This window comes from Stegostoma tigrinum, chromosome 2 (assembly GCF_030684315.1).
Source record: "Stegostoma tigrinum isolate sSteTig4 chromosome 2, sSteTig4.hap1, whole genome shotgun sequence".
NCBI lineage: Eukaryota > Metazoa > Chordata > Chondrichthyes > Orectolobiformes > Stegostomatidae > Stegostoma > Stegostoma tigrinum.
This window is the reverse complement of record NC_081355.1, coordinates 152,239,348-152,263,356: the sequence shown is the minus strand read 5'-3', so window position 1 is coordinate 152,263,356 and position 24,009 is coordinate 152,239,348. Positions and strand designations below refer to the sequence as shown.

The following is a 24,009-nucleotide window of genomic DNA, read 5'->3' as shown; positions in this document are numbered from 1 at the left end:
ATATCCACTCTATCCAGGCCTCTCAGAATTCTGTAAGTTTCAATCAGATGCCCCCTTGTTTTTCTAAACTCCACCAAGTACAGACCCAGAGTCCTCAACCATTCCTCACATGACAATCCCTTCATCCTCAGGATCATTCTTGTAAACCTCCTCTGGACACCCCTCCCCCACTCCCCCCTTCCCATGCCAACACGTCCATCCTTAGATACAGAGCCCAAAACAGTTCACAATATTCCAAATATGCTCAATGACCGAGTCTCCTCATCTGTCTGCATTAAAGAATTCCACTGACTTTTTTTATCCTCCGAGAGAAGAAATTCTTTGTCATCTCTATCTAAAATGTGTGATCCAGCAGGTCAGCAAATGTGACAGCATCTGGGCAAAATAAAAAGAATCTGTGTTGACGAGTGGAGCTGCCTGAGAGAATTCTTTGTTTCAAACATTCCATTTCACCCTCTCCCTCGGTCTTTCTCAAATTGGATTTGAAACATTAACTCCGTTTCTCTCTCGACACAATCTGCCAAACCTGTCGAGTTTTTCCACTACTCTCTCTGCTTTATCTGACATCCAGCATCTGCAATATTTTATATTTGATCCCGAGCTGCTATCTGGAAGACAAGCGTGGACACTATCCCTGTAGAATGGGCCAATATTTATACTTTGACCAGCGTCAGACCTGAAATGGCAGCTTTCCGGCTCCTCTGATGCTGCCTGGCCTGCTGTGTTCATCCAGCTCCACACCTCGTTATCTCAGATTCTCCAGCAGCGGCAGTTCCTACTGTCTCAGAAAAGCCAGATCAGCTTTCATTCCAGTGATTCCAGTGCCGATCTGGGATCTCATCGTACCCATGTTTGGTGTTACATTTCCTCCATTGCAACAGGGGCTGCATTTCAAACATATCTCATTGGATGTTAAGCTGCAACTTCCAGAAGATGTAGAGCTCATCCTTTTTTGACTAGACTCTGCAAGCTTGCTTCACACTGCTTCACCATTGTGGCTATACCTCCAGTAACCTGAAGTAGTGCAATCACTTTCTTACTACACACCAGCTCTTCCTCTCTCTCCTCCTCCTTTGAGGTGTTCCTAAAAACTCCACCTGTCTAAGATCTTTGCTCCGTCAGGAGATTGGTGTCAATTTCTTTCATTTAGCCGATTGGCTGTGATGAAGGACCTTGTACAAAAAATATGAAATGCATACAGTTAAGACAGAGCATAGGCAGGGTTGGCCAGAAGAGACTTCTCCTGTTGGTAGAGGGATCAATGACCAAGGGAGCTTAGATTTAAGAGTAAGGGGGAAGTGGTTCAGAGAAGATGAGAAGACAAACTTTTCTCACGCAGAAGGTGGTGGGAATCTGAAACTCATTGTCTGCAATGGGATTATATGCAGAAACCCTCATAACATTGAAAAAGTATTTAGATGCGCTCTATAGGCAATATAAGGCTAGAGGGCCAAGTGCTAGAAAATGGGATTAGAATAGCTTGGATAATAAAGTGTGGAGCTGGATGTACAGAGCAGGCCAAGCAGCATCTCAGGGGCACAAAAGCTGACGTTTCGGGCCTAGACCCTTCATCAGAGAGCTTCATTAGAATAGCTAGGCGTTTGGCCAGTACGGACTTGATGGGCTGAAGGGTCTATCTAAGGTATGTGATTCCATGACTCTGCGAAGGGTCTGTTTCTGCACTGTCTGACTCTATGACCTTGACTATGTTGAAGGTGTTTAATAAAGGTCCATGGCTGTCATTGTTGGTGCATGTTCATGGGACCAGGTATTATTGCTGGGCTCCAGAGGTGGCCTCATATGTACCGTGAAACTGCAAGCATGTGGCTGATCTCCTCCTTTTGCCTGCCCATTCGGGGGTCCGGCATGGAGCCTCAAAATGACTCCACGTACTCCTTGGTTGGATCAATGAGATGCGATCATTACAATCTTATCATTGGCTTCCAGCACTCAGCTTCATACCACAGGAGATTGGCCATGCAAGGTTTTATGTATTCATTTGTGGGATGTGGGTGTATCTGGCTGGGCCAGCATTTCTTGCCCCCCCCCTCCGCAGTTGCTTCTTGAGAAGGTCGGGGGGGGAGCTGCCTTCTTGAACTGCTGCAGTCCCATGTGCAGCAGGGCAACCCACAATGCCCTGAGGGAGGGAATTCCAGGATTTTGACCCAGCAACAGTGAGGGAGTGGCGATATATCTCCAAGTCAGGACAGTGAGCGGTTTGGAGGGGAACTTGCAGGGGGTGGTGTTCCCATGGATCTGCTGCCCTTGTCCTTCTGGATGAAAGTGGTCGTGGGTTTGGAAGGTGCTGCCTGAGGATCTTTGGTGAATTTCTGCAGTGCATCTTGTAGATAGTACACACTGCTGGTATTGAACGTTTGCTAAGGAGGGAGTGGATGCTTGTGGATGTGGTGCCAATCAAGCAGCTGCTTTGTCCTGGATGGTGTCGAGCTTCTCAAATGCTGTTGGAGCTGCACTCATCCAGGCAAGTGGGGAGTATTCCATCCCACTCCTGGCTTGTGCCTTGCAGATGGTGGGCAGGCTTCAGGGAGTCAGGAGGTGAGTTACTCACCACAGTATTCCCCATCTCTGACCTGCTGTTGTAGTCACTGTGTTTATGTGGTGAGTCCAGTTGAGTTTCTGGTCAATGGTAACCCCAGCGATGATGGTGGGGAGATTCAGTGATGGTAACACCATTGAATGTAAAGGGGCGATGGTTAGATTCTCTCTTGTTGGAGATGGTCATAGCCTGGTATTTGTGTGGCACGAATGTGACTGGCTATTTGTCAAACCAAACACAAGAGTTAGTCCAGCCTTCCTGTTGGAATCCTTGGAGAACAGAAACAGGAGAGGGTGCATCAGGCTGGCGCTTTGAGTGGATACTGTGGGTAGTGGGTCGTTGGAAATCGCTGAATTAACATAATATCCACACGCCCACAACGGCCCGATTGGACAGAGAGAACTTCACTGACACTACCGACTTGACAACTGCTTCAAGGCAGGCTGTGTGTGAGAGAGAGAAAGAGAGAGACCCCCAACACCCTCCCCCAGACCCACCCACCCACACACACACACACACACACACACACACAGACACACACAGACAGACACAGAGGCAGGATGAGCCTGAGTTCTGCGCCGATACTGTGTGTTTCGGAAGCGGGGAGAAGGAAAGCAGAGAGAGGGGAAGGAGAGAAGGTGATGTAGAAATCCCACCTTGCCTGGCACTGTCATGGCCAGGCAGACGTGACTTGACTACTCTGAAGGCTGTGTTCACCATCCCTTTCATCCCCTACTGCATCCAGGACAGAGGCACAGAGCAGGCTCACGGTGGGTGCACGTCGAGCTTGGAAAGTTTCAGTGTGTTTCTCTCTCTGCATCTGTGTGTGTGTGTGTGTGTGTGTGTGTGTGTGTGTGTCTCCCTCTCTGTACCTCTGTGTCTGCGTTCCTCTCTGTGTGTATCTTTGTGTGTGTGTCTCTCTTTATCTGTCTGCCTCTGTGTGTCTCCTGTGTAACTCCCTCTGTCTGTCTGTTTCAGTGTCTGTGTGCGTCTGTCTCTCTGTATCTCTTTCTGAATCTCTGCCACTGTGTGTCTCTCTGTGTCTTTGTGTGTCTGTCTCTCTGTGTGTCGGTCTCTGCATCTGTGTGTGTGTGTGTGTGTGTCTCTCTCTGTACCTCACTGTGTGTTTGTGTCTGTCTGTCTCTCTCTCTCTCCGTGTCTATCTCTTTCTTTCCCAGTGTGTCTTGTCTCTCTGTGTCTGCGTCTCTCTATCTCTATGCGTCTCTCTCTGTCTGTGTATCTATCTGTGTGCGTCTGTCTCTCTCGCTCTGTGTCTCTCTGTATTTCTCTCTGTCCGTGACTGTGTCTCTCTGCGAGTCTCGGTTTTCCGCAGGCAGCAGTAACGAAGGTGGAAAACACTAGAGCAGGCTGGAAGAGAGAGAGGGGACACTGTGTGCTTGCCTGCTTAGTGCACCTACCTTTTACAATGTTGTGTGACAGCGGATGGGATATTTGGAGGTGCTGAGAATGGACAGAGAGCAGGAGGAGAGATGGGGGTGTTGGGGGGGGGGGGGAGAGGGAAAGTGCAGAATCTGTTCAGAGGCGTACAGGATAATCCTCCTGTCGCTCCTCTTGACAATATGTTTAAAGAAACAATCTTATGTTTGTTTTACAATGCGGACAGTGTTTGTGTGTTGCAACGGAGGTATTTGTAAATATCGATTCGTTATCCCGGCGTAGTACCAGATCTGACACACGGGGATGAGAGAAGGGACCTGCGTCTTTTTTTTTAAATTTCAACTGTTTTATTTTTGTGCGAGTGTGTGCATTCGAAAGGCGCGATGCTCAGACATTCCGTGCATGATATACCTTCCGAAAGTGCCTCTCTCTCACTCCTCCCACCTTCAAAGCCTTTATTTTACTGCATTTTGGAAACTGTATTTGCAGCCCCAAATCCACCCCACCCCCCCGCAGCCCGCCTTTGCATCTTGTTAAAACAGTGTTGCAGGAAAATGCTTGTTTCATTTTCCATCCACCCCATCCAACAACTTCCTCTTTATTTGGTCTGCTGCCTGTCATTCTCATGTTCTGGATTTGATTTGCCACCCCCCCCCCCCCCCCCCACCAAACCTTCCTTCTGAGGGATTTTATTTTGAGGAAGGGAAAAGCATTTGGTCAGCATTCCCCTTGTGAAGTGGAATAAGGGTTTTCGCTGACGTTTGGTTTGCTGTATGCCAGTAATTTTATGAGACGCTGCCGCTGGGGTCCAACTTGTCCCCTACCCCCTCCCCCTGCCCCCAAACGCTTGAGATTTCAGTGGGGTTTGCAAGTGTGTGTGTGTGTGTGTGTGTGTTTGTGAAATTGGGGCAAGGTGATAAACTAACCAGCCCACTCACTCAGAAACAGCCTCTCCAACCACCACCCTCCCCCCCGCCAAAAGAAACACCAATTCGGGATCTGCTGGGACCCTATAACCCTGCCTCAGAAACTCAAAGCTCTCTTGTTTTGCAAACCAGGTCTTTAAGAAAGAGATATCAGGAACTGCAGATGCTGGAGAATCTGAGATAACAAGGTATGGAGCTGGATGAACACAGGCCAAGCAGCATCAGAGGGACAGGAAAGCTGACGTTTCGGGTCTGGACCCATCTTCAGAACTGCTTCATTTTCTGAAGAAGGGTCTAGGGTCGAAACATCAGCTTTCCTGTCCCTCTGATGCTGCTTGACCTGCTGTGTTCATCCAGCTTCACACCTTGTTATCTCTTTAAGAAAGAGACATCTTCTGCATTGGCAAAGATCGAATCCCTTTGTGGGGGGGTAGGAGGTTGGGAGTATGGGGGTGGTTAACCTCGTCTGTGGGATTCTGCTATGCAACCTGCCCCATTCCCTCCTCCCTTCCGGGGGTTGGCTTTGTGTGGCTGTAGGGGGCTCGGGAGGCAGACCCCCACCCCCAGCTGGCACTACTGCAATGTAACTTTTCCTCACTCTGCAATTCCTCGTCTCCCCCAACACCATCACCTCACTCTACAACCCCCCAAAACGCAGCCAACCCACTTCCTCCATCCCTGATGGGTGGCTTCCAGCTGGTTTGTAGTCTCCCGAGGTGAGTGGAAGGGTTTCGTTTGGGTGCCATCCTTGAATGGACAGTACCGGGGGGTGAAGTTGCCACCTGGCAGAGGCTTGGGACCCTGTCTCTGATTCCTGGACCCCAGTGCTGCTCTTGAGGAATCCTCCCTCCTTGATGAGGCAGACTTCCCAAACCTTGTTGCCTTTTCTCCTCAATCCACGAAAGATGTAGGAGCAGGGGTAGGCCATTCAGCCCATCCAGACTGTTCTGCCATTCAATAAGATGTGGCTGATCTGATAATCCTCAACTCCACCTTCCTGCCTTTTCCCCACAACCCTCCCAGATTAAAAATCTACCTCATCCTGAAATATACTCAAGGACCCAGGCTTGTCGGCCCTCTGTGACAAAGGATTTCACAGATTCATTCCCTTCATCTCAAAAATTCCTCCTCATCCCTGATTCAATTTGTGACTCCTTATTCTGAGATTACACCCTCTGGTCCTGGACTCTCCCACAAGGGGAGACAACCTCTCCGCATCCATTCCTTCAAGCCCCCTGACAGAGTGACTGGGATAATGCTCTCTAGTGGCACATGTCAGCTTCAATCTGAGTTGTAGGTATTTCTAGAGATGATGCAATGAGACAAGTCTGGAGCAGGCATGACTTTAGCTCAAACATAGGAACATTACCACTGTGCCACAATATTGCTTCTTATATACCCTTTGTGCGTTGTGAGGAGCATCATCTGTTTAGCACTTAGCATCCTGGTTTCTTGCGCTGAGTGGCCATTGTGAGTTGGGGGTGGGTAAAGAGGGCTCACAGCAGCTCTTTAGAGAGCAAGGAACGCCTGGTCACTCAGCAAATCCAATGCAGTACAACAGTCAACAGAGTCTATCAACACACAATCTCCACAAAGTGTAGCGACGGCAGTGAGAAAGTGCACACTGCTGCAGTGCTTCTCGCTGCTTGTCGGAGGTTTAGGGTGTGTTGCCTTTCTTCATTTGTATGAAGCTATTCTCTTGAACACTGCAGAGAGGTGAAGATGGTGAGGTGGGTGACGGAGATAAGTTTTTAAAAATGATTTTTTGCGGAACTGCTAGTTCTAGACACCATGTTGCCAGGCGATCACTCTCTCATTAGAGAGAGATGGCTAAATAATGAGCAGCACAGATAAGGTGAATGGCAAGTGTCTTTTCCCTAGGGTGGGGGATTTCAAAACTATTTCAGGGGATTTCAAGGTGAGAGGGAAAAGATTTAAAAAAGACGTAGCAAGCATTTTTTTTGACACAGAGTGTGATTTTTGTGTGTGCAATGAACTTCCAGAGGAAGTACTGGTACAGTTACGATGTTGAAAAGACATTTAGATAAGAGCATGAATAAGACATGTTTGAGATAACAAAGTGTGGAGCTGGATGTGGTGTGGAGCTAATTTTCTGATTAAGGGTCTAGGCTCAAAACATCAGCTTTCCTGCTCCTGAGATGCTGCTTGGCCTGCTGTGTTCATCCAGCTCCACACTTTGTTATCTCGGATTCTCCAGCATCTGCAGTTCCTATTATCTCTAAGACATGTTTGATATGGGCCAAACACAGTCGGCTGGTGCTAATTTAGTTTTGGATTATGGTTCAGCATGGATTGGTTGCACTGAAGGATCTGTTTCTGCGTTGTATTACTCTACAACTGGTGGTGAGTTTAGCCTGAGGGTCACCATGCCTCAGGTGAGGGGGAGATGTTGAGAAGGAGGGTCCTTCATGGGTAATCTCAGGTGGTGCAGGAACTGAATCCCATGTTGTTGGCTTTGCGAGCCAGCTCCCTATTATGCTATCGGGTGCATTGTATAAGCCATCGACTCATGGGGGAAAGGAATGGGTTTCTACACTGGAGCCAGGAAACGAGCATGGGCGATGGTGGACTGAAAGATAAGTGGGCACCATGTTTCCCTCTGAGGGCAGAAACGACAGGTTGCAGTCTGACTCCAGGTCTGAGAGTTGCTGATACAGTCAAACAGCTTGAATACACCCATTAAGAGTGGGAGACATTCCTTGTCAGCCATTACTGATAGTACACTCCATCAATTTATGGCATATGCCCTTCATGGAGTGACATGGGGGCAGATGGGCTACATCCTATCCGATATAAGTAGTGACAAATAAATGGGGGAAAGGTGGTGGGGGGGCAGAGGTTCTTCAATATTCCTCATAGAAACTGGGACAATCATAGTCTAAAGAGCAGAGGGTGAGAAAAGTTTATGGGGTTAGCTCAATTGAATTTTACATCAATGAAGAAAGAGGTAGCGCTGCATTTTCATACAACCAGGCTCGGGGCAATGAAATATATTCCCAATAAGGGAAATAGATAACAACCAATCCAGGGCTCCTTGGAAAGAGATAGTAAGATGAAACAGAAAGAGTATAAATAAATGATATCAAAATGATACCAAATCAAAAACCAGGCTGAAGGTAGGAAGCTCTGATCATTTGTTGAAAAAAGAAATGAAAGGCAAAGAGAGAACATGAGAAAAGAATGGCAGTTAACATAAATATAAAGGATATATAAAGGATATGTAAGGAACTAAATATTCATAAATAACATAATTATAAATCCATAAGTCTTATATGGATATCTGAAAAATAACACATTACTGAAAGCGTAAAACAAAATCCGAAAGAACTGTGGATGCTGTAAATCAGGAACAGGAACAGAAGTTTCTGGAAAAGCTCAGCAAGTCTGGCAGCATCTGTGAAGGAAAAAAGCAAAGTTAATGTTTCGGGTCCGGTGACCCTTCCTCAGAACTGTCCTGAGTAACGGTCACCGGACCCGAAACATTAACTCTGCTTTTTTCCTTCACTGAATGCATGAGAAATGATTAGGGGGATTAAAAATAGGAGTTATTATTGGAAGAGCATACTAATGAAGCACATCACAATTGCTTTCATTAGAGAAGGAGATGGTGCCAAAGTCATAGTGAGAGAGGAGGTAACTAAGATACTTAATGAGCTAAAGCACAATTTTAAAAAAAGGCATCATCAGAGAAACGAACTTTAATTTAATTTGATGAGTCACCAGGTCGGTAATGTCCATGCTGAGGAAATTGTGGTTGGATTGTGAGAAGGCACCAGGACATAATCTTCCTATCTTCCATCAACACAGGGGCTAGAGAATTGGAAATCCGACACACTTGTTTAAAAATGGATGCAAGGATAAACCCAATAAATAAGGGTCAGTCTGTCTGAAACCTTGGTGGCAAGGAAGCTTTAGGAGATAACAGTTGACATAAAATAAAGAGAGAGGTTTGATTGGGGTAATGCTGTTGATATGATGCCTGAGGACTTTCTGAAAAGCTCTTGATAAAATGCCACGCAACAAAGTTCGAGATCAGGGAATAAAAGAATGGCCATGAAGAGATAAAGTCCAATCTGACTCTTCAACATCTCAATGCTGTGTTTTAATATGTTCAAACGCTGAGCTTTCACAGCCCTCTGAGATAGAGCCTTACAAAAGTGCCCAGTCCTTTGAGAGCAAAGACAAGTTCTCCTGATCTCAGTCCAAAATGACATCCGCTTATTTTCAAATTGTACACCCCCCCCCCCCCCCCAGTTCTGGAATCCGCAACCGGGGGAACTATCTATCTACCTTTAACCTGTCTATCCTTTTAGGCACTTTGTAAACTTCAATAAAATCATATCTCTTTCTTTGCAGCTCTAGAGGATATAAGTTCAGTTTTCCCCGTCTCTCTTCATACAACAGTCCTTCGTCCCAGGAATAAATTTGCTGAATCTTCGTTGCACTCCCTCTATGGCAATAATATCTTCAGTAAAAACCAAAAGATCTGTGGATGCTGTAAATCAGAAACAAAAACAGAAGTTGTTGGAAAAGCTCGGCAGGTCTGAGGAAGGGTCACCTGGACCTGAAACATTCACTCTGATTTCTCTTTACAGATGAGCTGAACTTTTCCAGCAACTTCTGCTTTTGCAATAATATCTTGCCTGAAACAAGCAGATTACAACTGCACACAATGCTTTGGGTGTAGTCTAGCCAAGCTCCCATATAGTGGAAGCAAAACTTCATCATTCCTGTACTCAAATCCTCATGTAGTAAAGGTTACTATTCTATTAGCCTTACGAAAAGCTTGCATGTCATATTTTAGTGGCTTATTATCAAGGATGTGTGAACATTTGAACAAAGAACAGGAGAAGACCCATTGACCCCGTTTTTGCATTTAATACAAACATAGCTTCTCTAACTTTTCACTGCCTTTTCACATTAATCCTATAACCGTTCATGCCATTGATAAAGATAAACTATTTACACTGGTTTGGGGATCTCAAAGCCATGGGCGCAGCCTGAGAATTGGGGTCAGACTGTTCAGGATTGATAAAAGAACAAACAAAGAAAATTACAGCACAGGAACAGGCCCTTCAGCCCTCCGAGCCTGCACCGACATGCTGCCCATCACATCTAAAAATCTCTACCCTTCCAGCGACAGTATCCCTCTATTCCCATCATATTCCTGTATTTGTCAAGACGCCCTTTAAAAGTCACTATAGTATCTGCTTCCACTACCACCCCCGGGCAGCGAGTTCCAGACACCTACCAAACCCCTTTGTATATAAAACTTGCCTCGTACATCACCTTTAAACTTTGCCCCTCGCACCTTAAACCCGTGGCCCCTGGTACCTGACTCTTCCACCCTGGGGAAAAAGCTTCTGACTGTCCTCTCTGTCCATGCCCTTCATAATCCTGTAGGCCTCTTTCAGATGTTAGGAAGCACTTCTACACTTGAAAAGGTTTAGAACACTCTTCCTCAAACGGCCATCAATGTCAAATCAGTTGTTGAATTTAAATCTGAGATGGACAAATGTTTATGAAGCTGGGGTATCAATAGAGATGGGCCTCAGGCAGGTCGTGGATGAGCCAAGATCTTAATGAATGGTGGAGTAGGCTTGAGGTGCTGAATGGCCTCTGGTTGTTTGTTGATTAAATATGTTTACATTTCACTTTAAAAGACCGAGCTTCCAAGGGAATTTTGACAACTCACCAACTTCTAAGTAAAATGTTTCTCAATTCCTCTGTCCATAATGGCATCCATTTCATTTTTAAATTATGACCCAAATTCAGTGATTTCTAGGAAAAGTAGGGAGAAAGCGATGTAAAATTAAGGGCTCAATTCCCAAGAGTTTGTGCGGGTCCTGGGTGTATATGGAGTCACAGAAATGCACAGCACGGAAACAGACCCTTCAGCCCAACTCATCCATGCCGACCAGGTATCCTAAATTAACCTAGCCCTATTTGCCAGCATTTGGTCCACATCCCTCTAAACCCTTCCCATTCATGTACCCATCCAGATGCCTTTTAAATGTTGTCACTGTACCAGCCTCCACCACCTCCTCTGGCAACTCATTCCACACATGTGGGGACGTGATAGCCCAGCGGTATTATCGCTGGAATGTTAATCCAGAGACCAGGGCAATATCTTGGGGACCTGGGTTCGAATCCCGCCGCGGCAGATGGTGGAATTTGAAACCACTAAAATGCCTGGAATTAAGAATCTAATGATGACCATGAATCAATTGTTGAAAAATCCCATCTGGTTCACTAATGCCCTTTAGGGAAGGAAACTGCCACCCTTACCTGGTCTGGCCTACATGTGACTCCAGACCCACAGCAATGTGGTTGACTCTGAACTGCCCTCTGGGCATTTAGGGATGGGCAATAAATGCTGCGTAGCCAGCAATGCCCTCATCCTGTGAATGAATAAAGAGACATGCATCCTTGTCTGCGTGAAAAAGTTGCCCCATAGGTCCCTTTTTGAAATCTTTCCCCTCTCACCTTAAAACTATACCCTATAGTTTTGGGCTCCCCTACCCTGGGGTAAAGGACCTTGGCTATTCACCCTATCCAAGCCCGTCATGATTTTATAGACCTGTATAAAGTCATCCAAATCATTGAAGAATGCGTACAGGGAGAGTCTGATTAAAGACTTCACAGCATTCAGAGCTTTATTACTAGGGATACAGAATATAACAGAAAAGGAGTCACGTTCAGCTTGTATGAAACACAGGTTCAGCGTCAACTGTTTGCATCCAGCCTTGTGCACCATACTTCCCAGAGTAAGGCGATGTCGTTGGGGACTACACAGAGGAGGTTATTGAGAGTCAGTCTAATGTTGGTGGTTCGGTTTTGTGAATAGGTCGGAGAAACTGCGATGGAACTCCTCAGAGTTGAGGAGGTTGAGAGGAGACTTGATTGAAGTGCTCAGTTTCACCAAGGGTCTGCACAGGCTCAGCAGGGAGAGACTGCCCAGCAAGCAGGAAACCTCACAACTTTTAAAAAGTCCTTGGATGAGCCCCTCAAGTGTTATAATGTTCGAAGCTTTGCCCTAGTGGGTGGCTCAGTGATTAGCACTGCTGCCCCATAGCACTGGGGACCCGGGTTCGATTCTACCCTCAGGCGGCTGCCTGTGTTGAGTTTGCACCTTCTCGCCATGCCTGCGTATGCCCCCTCTGGGGGCTCTGGTTTCCCCCAAACAGTCCAAACTGTGCAGGTTAAGTGCTTTGACTTTGTTAAATTGCCCATAGTGTTGGAGGATATGCAAGGGAGCTGGGGTATCCATAGGAAATGTAGGATTACAGGGATGGGGTAGGGAAGAGCGGGTCGCTCTTTGGGAGGGTCAGTGCAGAATTGATGAGCCAATTGGCTGTTATCTGCATTGTAGGCATTCTATGACAGAGCGGGCATTAGTATATTTTTGGCTGTACAGATTCGATGGCTGCCTTCTGTAATGTATGTATCTACAACTAGTGGAAGGATGGAGCACCAGAGGATTCAAAGGTCATCAGCAAAAGAACCAGCAGCAACATTCGGAGAAAGCTTTTATGTAGCAAGTGGTAGGGATCTTGGATGCACTGTCTGAGAGTGTGGTGGCAATAGCCATTCAACCCTTGGAAATTATCTTTGGAGGGAAAATTTGCAGCGCCATGTGGAAAGGGAGGGTAGGTAGAGTGATACTGAGGAATGGTCATGGAACTTTCTGCAACTGTGAATACGAGGCAACTTTAATTCAATGTAAACTGAGTGGCAGTCAGTGCACACGTGACTCTGACTTCATCTTGAATGGAGGATTTAAGTTGAAAAGGTTGTCCAGGCGATGGGTGTTCAATGGCATTCAAGTGTCTTACAAATAGGACCCCTGTTGTAGTACTCAATTACTCCGTGTTTGATTATGTGGGCCTGGTAACAGATCCATGCTCACTGTGTTGAATTGGTTATGCCTGGGTGTGGATCCAGAGGAAAGGAACGTGCAGGAGAAGGCTCTGGAAGCTGCTGAGAGAATGTGGGCGTGTTGAAACACGGTGAATGAGACCTTTTAAAGACACGGAAGTGAGTGTCATCTCTGCACAGCTCTGAGCTATAAACCGCAAGTGAAGGGGGATGTTCAATCCACTGCGGCTGTACCATTGGTTCAATGTTTCAGTCCAAACCCACCTGTAGTGACTGTAATGAGGTGGGCCTCATAGAATATGAGTTCCCTAATTGGGGCCATTAACCTGGTCTAATCAGGGAGCCCTGATTGACAGATATAAACAGGAGTCTAAGGTTTTAGAGTAGATTCGTAGCTCGTGTTGTGGATGGTGTGGTTGGTTGGCTCGCTGAGCTGGTTCATTGTTCCACAGATGTTTCATTACCCTGCTGGGTAACATCCTCAGTGCAGTCACCGATGAAGCGCTGGTGTGTTTTCCTGCCTGGTTTTTAAACTCTGGTGGACAGGAAAAGAAGCAGATTCACACCCAGGAATTCCTAGAAGCCTGGTACCCCACTAAGAAAACCATCAATAGACGCATAGAGCTCGACTCTATACATACGCACCACTGTGAAGGAAATCTGGAAGTGAGGTAATGCAGCTCAGTGGACCCCAGAGTTTAAAAACCAGGCAGGAAAACACAATGGTGCTGCATCGGAGGCTGCATTGATGATGTTACCCAGCAGGGTAATGAAATGTCCATGAATGAACGAACCAGCTCGGCAAGCCAACCAACCACAAAAATAAACAGGAGCGTCAGACATTCTGACACTGAGAGCTGGCTCTGACGAGGCTGTACTAGAGTCAAGAGCTTTCCATGTGTAAATAAAGGGTGACTTGGAGACTGGATACCAGCTTCTGTTAAGTTATATCAGTAGTGGTGAGAGTAAAGCACATTGTTGAAGAAACCTACTCACAATAGTCATCTTTGAGTTGGGGTAAGCATTTCTGGCATCATTTGGGAATCTGGCATCATTTAGGAATCTGGCATCATTTGACCCTGCCATCAGGGTTCAGGATGCGGAAAGAATGCGTTACTTTTTTCCAGACAAATAGGAAGCAACAAGTAATTCTCCTGGCAGCTTGTGGACCAACAGCTTTTTCGGTTATTAGGAGCCTCACGTTCTCTCAGGTCCCAGATACTAAAAACTTTTAGGAATTGACAGATTTAGTTAAGGCATGTTAAACCCCAAGCCTACTCTAAGTCTGAGACACTATCGGATTTACATGGGAATTTGAGAATCAGGGGAATTTCTCTCAGGATTTTAGATGAGGTGAAGACGACCGGCAGAGGCAGGAGATTTTGGTTCAATCCTAAATGAGTTGCTGACGGTTTGGTATGTGGAACTAACAATGTAAACGTGCAAAAATGCCTACTAGCTGAAGCTCAACTGGGCCTCAAACAGGTGCTACAACAGGCTTTATGACTGGACAATGCAGCATGAGGAACATGTGAGTTCCAGGGCATGCCAATGGAAGTGAACACTCTTGCTAGGGCGACCGAGCTTGGGGAACACCACGTAGGTGAAAGCAATTGCAATATCCTGAACAGGGGGTCTCTAGGTCAGTCCATAGCAAAACCCCCAAAACAAAGCCAAGTCTTGACCAAACGGTTAACATTTTCCTCAGGATCTGGCCCAGCCAGCCATTGTAGTTGCTGCCGAAATGTGCACTCCAGGAAGTGAAGGAGTGGCACTGGAACAGTTCTGCGGAGGGGTCACCGGACCCGAAACGTTAACTCTGATTTTTTTCCTTCATGGGTGCTGCCGGACCTGCTGAGCTTTTCCAGCGACTTCTGTTTTTGCGACCAAGCCAGTCCAGTTTGTGGGATAAGGTAGCAGGGTGTAGCCCCATGGGTTGGTTCACCTTTGTGGGGTTATGTAACAAACAGTGCACTGCTTTTCACAGCTGGATAAATACCCAATCCCTCACATAGAGGATTGATACACAAAGCTGGCAATGGTGGGGGGGCTGTGGAGGAGGGGGTGGGGGGGTGCTTTCCTTCACAAAGCTGGGCATGAGCCATGCATAATTGTGATTGGGTGAGGATCCCCAGCAGTATGCGACAATGAATACCCATTAGGATTTGTACCAGGAAACCAAACTGCCAGTTGGGGTATTGTTTGCCTGTGGAATTTTTGGTCAGACGATGGAGAACATTTTGCAAGGTCACTGCTTATCTAGATGACATTCCAATAACAGGGAAGGCCAATAAGGAGCAGTTAGAGAACTAAGACTTCATAGACACACCTCCCAGGTGGGTGTAGACCTTGGAAGGGATAAATTTGTTTCAGGCACCTTAAGTGACCAACCTGGGCTCCAGAATCAATAAAACCGGGTTACACCTAAAGTGAGGGCAATGGAAACCTGAGGCTGGTGATTTGTTAAGGAAAGATCATACATAACACAGAGAGTTCTTTACGTAACACAGTTTGTCACACAGAGAGTGGTGGGCGTGTGGAATGTGCTGCCGGCAGTGTTAGTGGAGTCAGATACTTTAGAGACTTTTAAGCGACTCTTGGACAGGCACATGGAGGATAGTAAAATGTAGGGTGTGCAGGGTAGATTGATCTTAGAGTAAGATAATAGATCGGCACAACATTGTGGGCCAAAGGGCCTGTACTGTGCTGTATTGTTCTATGCTCTATGCTTTCTAACCTCGCCTCCATCCCAGCACCTCCGCATCAGCTCTTAAAAAAGGGGTCAGCTTTGGAAATTTCACGTAGGCAAGCATTAGCTTTCAGGGATGTGAAGAAACAGCTATCAGGTGTTGACACGCTATGATCCGAAATGAGATGTGGTATTGACATGTGATGTCTCCCTGTACAGCATTGTATTAGCTAATAACGGGGATTAATGTCCAAAAGCATATGTATCTAGGATTTTGGCTAATGCAGAGTGTAAATGCACCTAGAGAGAGAGAAGGAAAGTTTAGTGATAACAAGGTGTAGAGCTGGATGAACGCAGCAGGCCAGGCAGCATCAGAGGAGCAGAAAAGCTGACGTTTCGGGTCTGGACCCTTCTTCTGAAACTTTAAGCCTTCCTGCTCCTCTGCTGCTGCTCAGCCTGCTGTGTTCATCCAGCCCCACACCTTGTTATTCGGTTTCTCCAGCATCGGCAGTTGTTACTATCTCGGAAGGTTTAGTGGTCATATTTGGAGCCAGGAAGTTCCATCAATGCCATTATGGATGTGCATTTGTACTAGTAACAGACCCCAAACCCCTGCTAGGCCTATTCAAAGAAAGCAAGGCAATGCCACCCTTAACTTCAGACTGACTTCAGTAGTGGGCTTTAATACTAAGTGTGCATAATTTCAAGTTAGAACTCTGTCTGGGAGGCCAAGTAGCAAATGCTGATGCACTGAACTGCCTCTCACTGGCTGATACTCCACCAATGGTATTGCCACTGGCAGAGTCAATCATGGCATTTAATTCTCTGGACACCCTTCCAGTCACGGCTGACAATATCAGAATTCGGACGCAGAAAGGGCTGGCCCTGGCAAAAGTGAAACAGCTGGTGGTGATAGGGGGAACCAGAACTGAAACTAATTTGGACCCAGAGAGCTTAGATCACAGTAGAGGACGGCATGTTATTATGGGGAGCAAGCGTGATTGTCCCAAGAAAGGGTCATCGCCAGATACTGGCTGAACTCCACCAGTGTCACCCAGGGGGTTTCCAGAATGAAAATATTGGTGAGATGTTATGACTGGGTGGTCAGCACTGGGCTGGTTTAGTGGGGTGGTGCCCAGACTGCCAACAGGGACAAACGTCACCTCGCGCTCAGAGAGGGGTCGGGGTGGGGGTGGTAATGTAGTGATTGGAAGGAGGTCAGCCACGTGGTCCTCATTGACGATGAGCTCCCTGATTGGGGCTGTTAACCTGGTCCAATCAGGGAGCCCTGGCTGACAGATGGAAACAGGAGGGTCAGAGGCTCTGTTCACTCTGAGAGCTGGCTCTGAGGGAGCTGGGTCAGTGTCAAGGACTCTGCACGTGTACATTAAAAGGGACTTGGTGATGGGATACCAGCCTCTGTGGAGTCATTTCACCACCATGGTGATTTTGGTAATTCATCTCCATCTTAACGAACCCACCATGCCTGGCACATGTTCCCCTCTTGGTATTATCAGTATAGAGCGATGGAGCATGGAATGTGGTTTTTCACAATTATACAGTGCTGATGCATACAATTCAGTTCATCGTTCCTGCACCAACTTTATGCCCTAATGCCAATATCCTGGCTTTTCCCCATGTCTCTGTCACATCATTTCTATCCAAATAATCATCCAGTTCCCCACTTGAAAGCCTCAGTGGAACATACCTCCACTATATTCCCAGGCAGTGTATTCCAGACTATAACTACTCGCTGACCTAAAGTCTTTACCAGTCACTTTAAATTCCCACCCTCTCGCTCTTGTTCCTCTTATGAGCAGAAACAGCTTCTCTGTAAGATAACAAAGTGTGGAGCTGGATGAACACAGCAGGCCAAGCAGCATCTCAGGAGCACAAAAGCTGATGTTTCAGGCCTAGACCCTTCATCAGAAAAGGGGGAGGGGGAGAGGGAACTGGAATAAATAGGGAGAGAGGGGGAGGCAGATCGAAGATGGATAGAGGAGAAGATAGGTGGACAGGAGAGATCCACTGAGGTTTGTCCGGAGGGAGGAGGGTAACTTCTTCAGGTTCAGCACCCCTGGGAGAGGTTTCGCAGTGAGGTTAAAATCTCTGTTGATTCTGTCTGGCCCGTTCGTGATTTTGAAAATCACGTTCAGATCTCCTCTCAGCCTTTGACGCCAATGAGAACAGTTCCAACTTCTTCAATCCATCTTCAGCACGGAAATTCCCCATTCCAGGAAAGATTGTTTCTTTCGTAAATTGTTTCTGCACCCTCTTCAATGTGTTCAAATTGGCCCTTATGGCCATAAGATGCAACATTCAGCCATTCGGCCCATCGAGTCTGCTCTGCCATTCGATCATGGCTGATAGGTTCCTCAACCCCATTCTCCTGCTTTCTCCCTATAACCCATGTCCCCCTCACTAAGCAGGAACCTGTCTAACTCTGTCTTCGATACACTCGATCACTTAGCCTCCATAGGATTCTGCAGCAATGAGTTCCCTAGATTCACCACCCTCTGGCTGAAGAAATCCCTCCTCGTCTCAGTTCTAAAGGGTCGTCCCTTCGCTCTGAGGCTATGCCCTCAGGTCCTAGCCTCTCCTACTGGTGGGGACATCTTCTGCACATCCCACCCAAGCCAGGTCTCTCAGTATTCTGTAAGTTTCAATTTGATCCCCGTTTCATTCACAAGAGAGAGCGCCCAGTTGCCGGGGACAGAAACAAAACACAGTCCCTACAAATGGCACTAGGACAAAGTATCCTTGGCATATTCCCAGTAGGTTATGTCTAATTTTGCAGGAACGTTTGGAGATTTTGAGCAAATAACGTTCGGGTTACACATGCTGATTTCCCTCCTACACTATATGTATATGTAAAATCATCTCTCTTACCTCTTGCAGGTGATGTGATGAGTATTCTATCGGTGATATTTCTGTCAGCCTTCTAAGGAACTCTTTTGAGGTAAGAATTTGTTCTTTTCCAAGCAAATCTTGCATGGAGTTTCCGTGAAATCATCTTATTCAATGCTATCACTCTCACCATGTAAACCTTCAATGTTGAAGCTTGTTAATTGTGGATAGTCTTGGTGTTTCTTGCATTGACAATAGAATTTTTAGAGCAGATAAGATGACCATTCAAAATAATTAGAAAACGATGTTTATTTTAGCAAGTTAATGCAAAAGGTAGGAGCAGGATTTGGCCATTCGGCCCTGCTCTGCTATTTAATACCATCATCTCAACTCAACACCTCTTTCCTGCCTGCTCTCCACGTCCCTTTAACCCGTTACAAAGTAAAAATGTGTTTGTCTCCTCCTTAAATTTACTCAGTATCACAACATCTACTGCAATCTGGGAGAGCGAATTCCACAGATTCATGTGTAATGGAGATAATGGGAACTTCCAGCATCTGCGGTTCCTATTATCTCTGATACAATTTTAACCTCACTGCGAAGCATCTTCTAGGGATGCCTAACCTGAAGGAGTTACCCTCCTCCCTCTGGACAAACCTCAGGGGATCTCTCTCCCACTGCAAATCTGTCGTAATCTCTTTGGCCTTGAAACTGCTCGACCATGTCCTGAAGCAAACCGCATACAACAGCCACATCACCTTTCGCAGTACCTGCCTACAGAACCAGATCATCCCCAATGGACTACAGTCCACATTCAAACCTTCCCAATTTGGTCCCAACCGTGACAATATCTACATCCAGAACATCGAGACCCTTCAGAAGTGTTTCACCCTGCGACTCCTGAAACATACACTCACAGCAATGCGCTGGCATCTCCAGGCACTACAATCAAGCCTACCCCAGCTCAGAGCCTCCCTGTTCCAGACCTGCAAAGGACCTCTCCTGTTTTTTATTTTCTGTAGGATCCACAACCCTTTTCTGATGAAGGGTCGAGGCCCGAAACGTCAGCTTTTGTGCTCCCAAGGTGCTGCTAGGCCTGCTGTGTTCATCCAGCTCCACACTTTGTTATCCACAGATTCATGATCCTCTAAGAGCTGTAATTTCTCCTCATCTCTGTTTTAAGTCTGTCACCCCTTTTCCTAAAGCTATGACCTCTCATTCCAGATTGTTCCATTTGGGGAAACATCCTCTCCATGTCTATTTTGTTAATCCCTTTTAGAATCTTACCAACCTCAGTTAGATCTCCTCTCATTCTTTTAAACTCTAGTAAATATTGCTCTAAACCTTTCTTCATCAGATTTATCTGGCCGTGCTTGACTTTCAGTGTCAGCTTTGAGGAGCAAAATGTGATTTGATTGTTCCATTTCATGTTAGTTACCAACTAATTTAGCCTTTTCTAACAGTGACGATAATTGCTGGAGATATTATGCGTGGGGCAGCACAGTGGTTAGCATTGCCAATTCACAGCACCAGGGACCTGGGTTCAATTCCAGCCTCGGGTGACTGTCTGTGTGGAGTTTGCACATTCTCCACATGTCTGCGTAGGTTTCCTCCCACAGTTCAAATGTGTGCCAATTAGGTGGGTTGACTGTTCTACATTACCCCTCGTGTCCAGGGATGTGCAGGTGAGGTGGATTATCGATGGGAAATGCGGGGTTGCAGGGATTAGGTGGGAGGGTCAGTGTACACTTCATGGGCCAAATGGCATCCTTCCACACTGTAGCGACGATGAAATTTACCCCCTCAAGGAAACTTTATGAAATCAAGGCCATCCCCAAGAGTAGCAAACATTAATTCAGCTAACACAGCGTGGAGCTGGATGAACACAGCAGGCCAAGCAGCATTAGAGGAGCAGGAAAGCTGACGTTTCGGGTCAGGACCCTTCTAAAATTCATGAATTCGTCAATATTAATTCAGCTATTTTGCTTTTTGAAAAGCAGTGTTTGGAAAGGAATTACATATCAATAAAAGACATCTATTCTTATGGTTTGTTTCGCATGTAGAAGTCACCATGAAACATTTTACAACCAGTCAAATGCTCCTGATGCAGGAAATACAGCGGCCAAATTGCACACTGTAACCTCCCACAAGCAGCAAAGTGTTTGCTGGTTTTGCGATGTCAATCAATGAATCGGTATTTGGCCCAACACACGCTGGGGACAACACGCCTGCCCCGCTTCGCACAAATGGTGGATGTTTGGCAGCTGCAAGAAGCAGATATTCTCACTTGTTGAGAAGCGCTTCCTCAGGACTGCGCTCTGACCTGGACACTTGTGCTCAGGCCCTGGCTGGTTTGGGATTTGAACCTGGAGCAGTGTAACTCCGAGACGAAACATTGTACAATATGATCCGAGAGATGAGTGATTTGAGAAAAGGTAGGCAGTAAGTCTAATGTAAGGAGTAAGAGTAGAGTCAGGGCTACCCTAATCTCAACTCCACTTTCCTGTCTGCTCTCAATAACCCTTCGACCGTTACTAATTAAAAATCTATCTCTTCCTTCAATTTACCTCAATGTTCCACCATCCACCACACCCAGGGGGAATGAATTCCACAGATTCATGATCCTTTGAGAGAAGTAATTTCTCCTCATCTCTGTTTTAAACCTGCCATGCCTTATTCTAAAGCTATGACCTCTCATTCCAGATTGCCCTAAATGAGGCAATATTCTCTCTATGTCTATTTGTCAATTCCCTTTAGACTTATTAGAAATCTCAATTAAATAGCTTCTCATTCTTCTAAATTCTTGAGAATATAGGCCTAAGCTTTTCAATCTTTCCTCATAAGACAGGTCCCTCATCTCTGGAAACAATAGAATGAAGCCCCTGTGAACTGATTCTAATGCAACCGTATCCTCCTCACATAAATGGACCAAATCTCACTAATGCCTTGTACAGTTGCAGCAACACTTTCCCACTTTTTTACTCCATTCCTTTATCAATAAATCCCAAAATTCCACTTGCCTTTAGAATCTTTAGTACCTGTAGAATCCCTACAGTGTGGTCTACACTTTCCCCAAACCCACCCCTATAACCCTGCATTCCCCACGGCTAACCCACCTAGTCTGCACATCCCTGAACACTACGGGCAATTTAGCATGACCAATCCACCTAAACTGCACATCTTTGGGATATGGGAGGAAACCAGAGTACCCGGAGGAAACCCACGCAAAACACAAGGAGAATGTGCAAGCTCCACACATACAGTCACCTGAGGGTGGAGTCAAACCCAGGTTCCTAGCTCTGTAAGACAACAGTGCTGACCACCGAGCCACTTAGCTACACTAAGCTATTAGCTTTCTGCAACTCATACATCAGGACACCCAGATCCCTCTGCACAGAAACACTCAAAATTTCTCTCCATTTAGATTCCTCTGACCAAAATAGATAACCTCACACTCATCCACACTAAATATCATCTGCCATAGTTTGGCCCAGGCAGCAAACCCATCCCCACATGCATATGCAAATTTCTCATTTCTTCATTGCAACTTACTGTCCCTTCTATTGAAGCATCACCTGCAAATTTGGCTACCCACATTTGAGACGAACAGAGGGTTAGGGCAAACACGACTTTCTCAAATCTCCTCGTAGTGTAGGCGATAGAAATTCAGTGCTGGGGTTTGTCAACAGCTCCCTCTATCATTCCACTGTATGCTGTATGAATCATTGGAAGCCAAATGAGACACACCAAGCAGCTTTATGATTGGAAAATTTTACCTAAATTTCCCATGCACCAGGGAAGAAACTTAACCTGGACTTTAAGAGGAACAATGACCAACAATAAAATTGATTTAAAGTGTTGGATTCAAAGCTTGAATCCTTGTCCTTATTAATTTAATAAATTTGTTGAATTAGGTTGATAATTTCCAGCCAGCTTCACCTGATCCTTAGCTGCCCTATGAATGTTGTAATTCTATAAGATGTAGGGGCAGAAGTAGGCCATGCACCCCATCGAGTCTGATTCCACCATTCAATGAGATCGAAGCTTATCAGATAATCCTCAACTCTACGTTCCTGTCTTTTTCCCATCACCCTTGATTCAGTGAAATGAAGCACAAACTGAATGACCGCCTCGCAGACCCCTACGTCCTGTCCTCAAAGTAGACCCTGAGCTTGCAGTTGCCTGCCATTTCAACACACCCCACCGTGTTCCCTGGCCAACTTATCTGCCTCAGGCTTGCTGCAATGCTCCGGCGATGTTCTGCATGAGCTGCAAGGACAGCTCCTCATTTTCCGCTTGGGAACCCTGCAGCCTTCCATATTTAACATCGAGTTGAGCAGTTTTAGGCTTTGAGGCACCTTCTCCCGTGTCCTTACCCCAGCCCCCGCACACCAGGCCTTGTGCCCACCAGGCACGGATGCACAAACCATTGTCAGCCACTAACAATCCCCCTTAACAGCTACTGATTCTCTCAGGCTAACCTTTACCCACTCCCATGTCTGTTTTTCTCTCTCAGGGCTCCATCTCCCCCTATTGTTCATTCCTCCCCCTCCCCTCCACCCTACCTTACCACGTGCTAAAGAATTCCATCGGTTTGCTACCCTCTGAGAGAAGAAATTCCTCCTTTAGAGGACCTGTTCAGGGATTATGAAGCACGAGGAAAGAAATTGAAGTACAGGTCCTCAAGGGTCATAATCTCCGGATTACTGCCTGAGCCACATGCCAATTGGCATAGGGATAAGAAAGTTAGGGAAGTAAACACGTGGCTAAGGGATTGGTGTGGGAAAGAGGGATTCCATTTCATGGGGCATTGGCATCAGCTTTGGAACCGGGGGGATCTATACTGTTGGGACGGTCTCCACCTGAACCGATCTGGAATCAGTGTTCTAGCGAAAAGGATAAATAGGGCGGTCAGTAGGACTTTAAACTTCTGAGTCGGGGGGGGGGGAAGGGAAAGCGAAAGAGACTGAGTATGGAGTTAAATGGAAAGATAAGCAACAGGATAGCATGTGTACAGGTGGGTTTAAGCTCGAGGCAGACTGGGAATAGAGCAAAAAGGAAGGATAGCTTAGGACATGTCAAGATTTCCAAAGTTAGCATTAAAGGCACTTCACCTAAATGCTCATAGTATTTGTAACAAAGTAGATGAATTAACAGCACAAATCCTCTTGAATGATTATGACGTGGTAGGCATCACAGAGACATGGTTGCAGGGAGTTCAGGACTGACAGTTAAACATCCAAGGATTCACAACATATTGAAAAGCCAGGGAGGTGGGCAGAGGGGGCGGGGTTGCCTAGTTAGTTAAGAATGGAATTAAATCTACGGCACTGAATGACAGAGGGTCAGAAGATGTGGAGTCTGTGTGGGTGGAATTGAGGAACCACAAAGGCAAAAAAACTAATGGGAGTCATGTACAGACCTCCTAACAGTGATCAGGACCAGGGATGCAAGATGCACCGGGAAGTAGATAGGGCATGTCAGAAAGGCAAGGTCACGGTGATCACGGGGAACTTCAATATGCAGGTGGACTGGGTGAATAATGTTGCCGGTGGAGCCAAAGAAAGGGAATTCATGGAATGTTTACAGGATGGCTTTTTGGAACAGGTTGTGATGGAGTCCACAAGGAAGCAGGCTATTCTGGACTTAGTGCTATGTAATGAGACTGACTTTATAAAAGATCTTAAAGTAAG

At 46.3% G+C, this 24,009-nt stretch overlaps 1 protein-coding gene across 5 annotated transcripts in view; it reads left to right on the top strand.

Annotated features, from left to right (window-relative positions):
* Positions 1-3,067: 3,067 nt before the first annotated feature.
* The window catches only part of LOC125462947 (pituitary adenylate cyclase-activating polypeptide type I receptor-like), a 211,882-nt gene continuing 190,940 nt past the window's right edge, over positions 3,068-24,009 (top strand). For 4 of the 5 annotated variants that reach the window (XM_059640307.1, XM_059640301.1, XM_059640286.1 and 1 more), the window contains exons 1-2: positions 3,068-3,327; positions 18,368-18,428. The gene's annotated coding sequence lies outside the window, so the exon portion shown is untranslated. The remainder of the gene's footprint in view (positions 3,328-18,367; positions 18,429-24,009) is intronic. The other variant, XM_059640288.1, reaches the window with a different exon arrangement.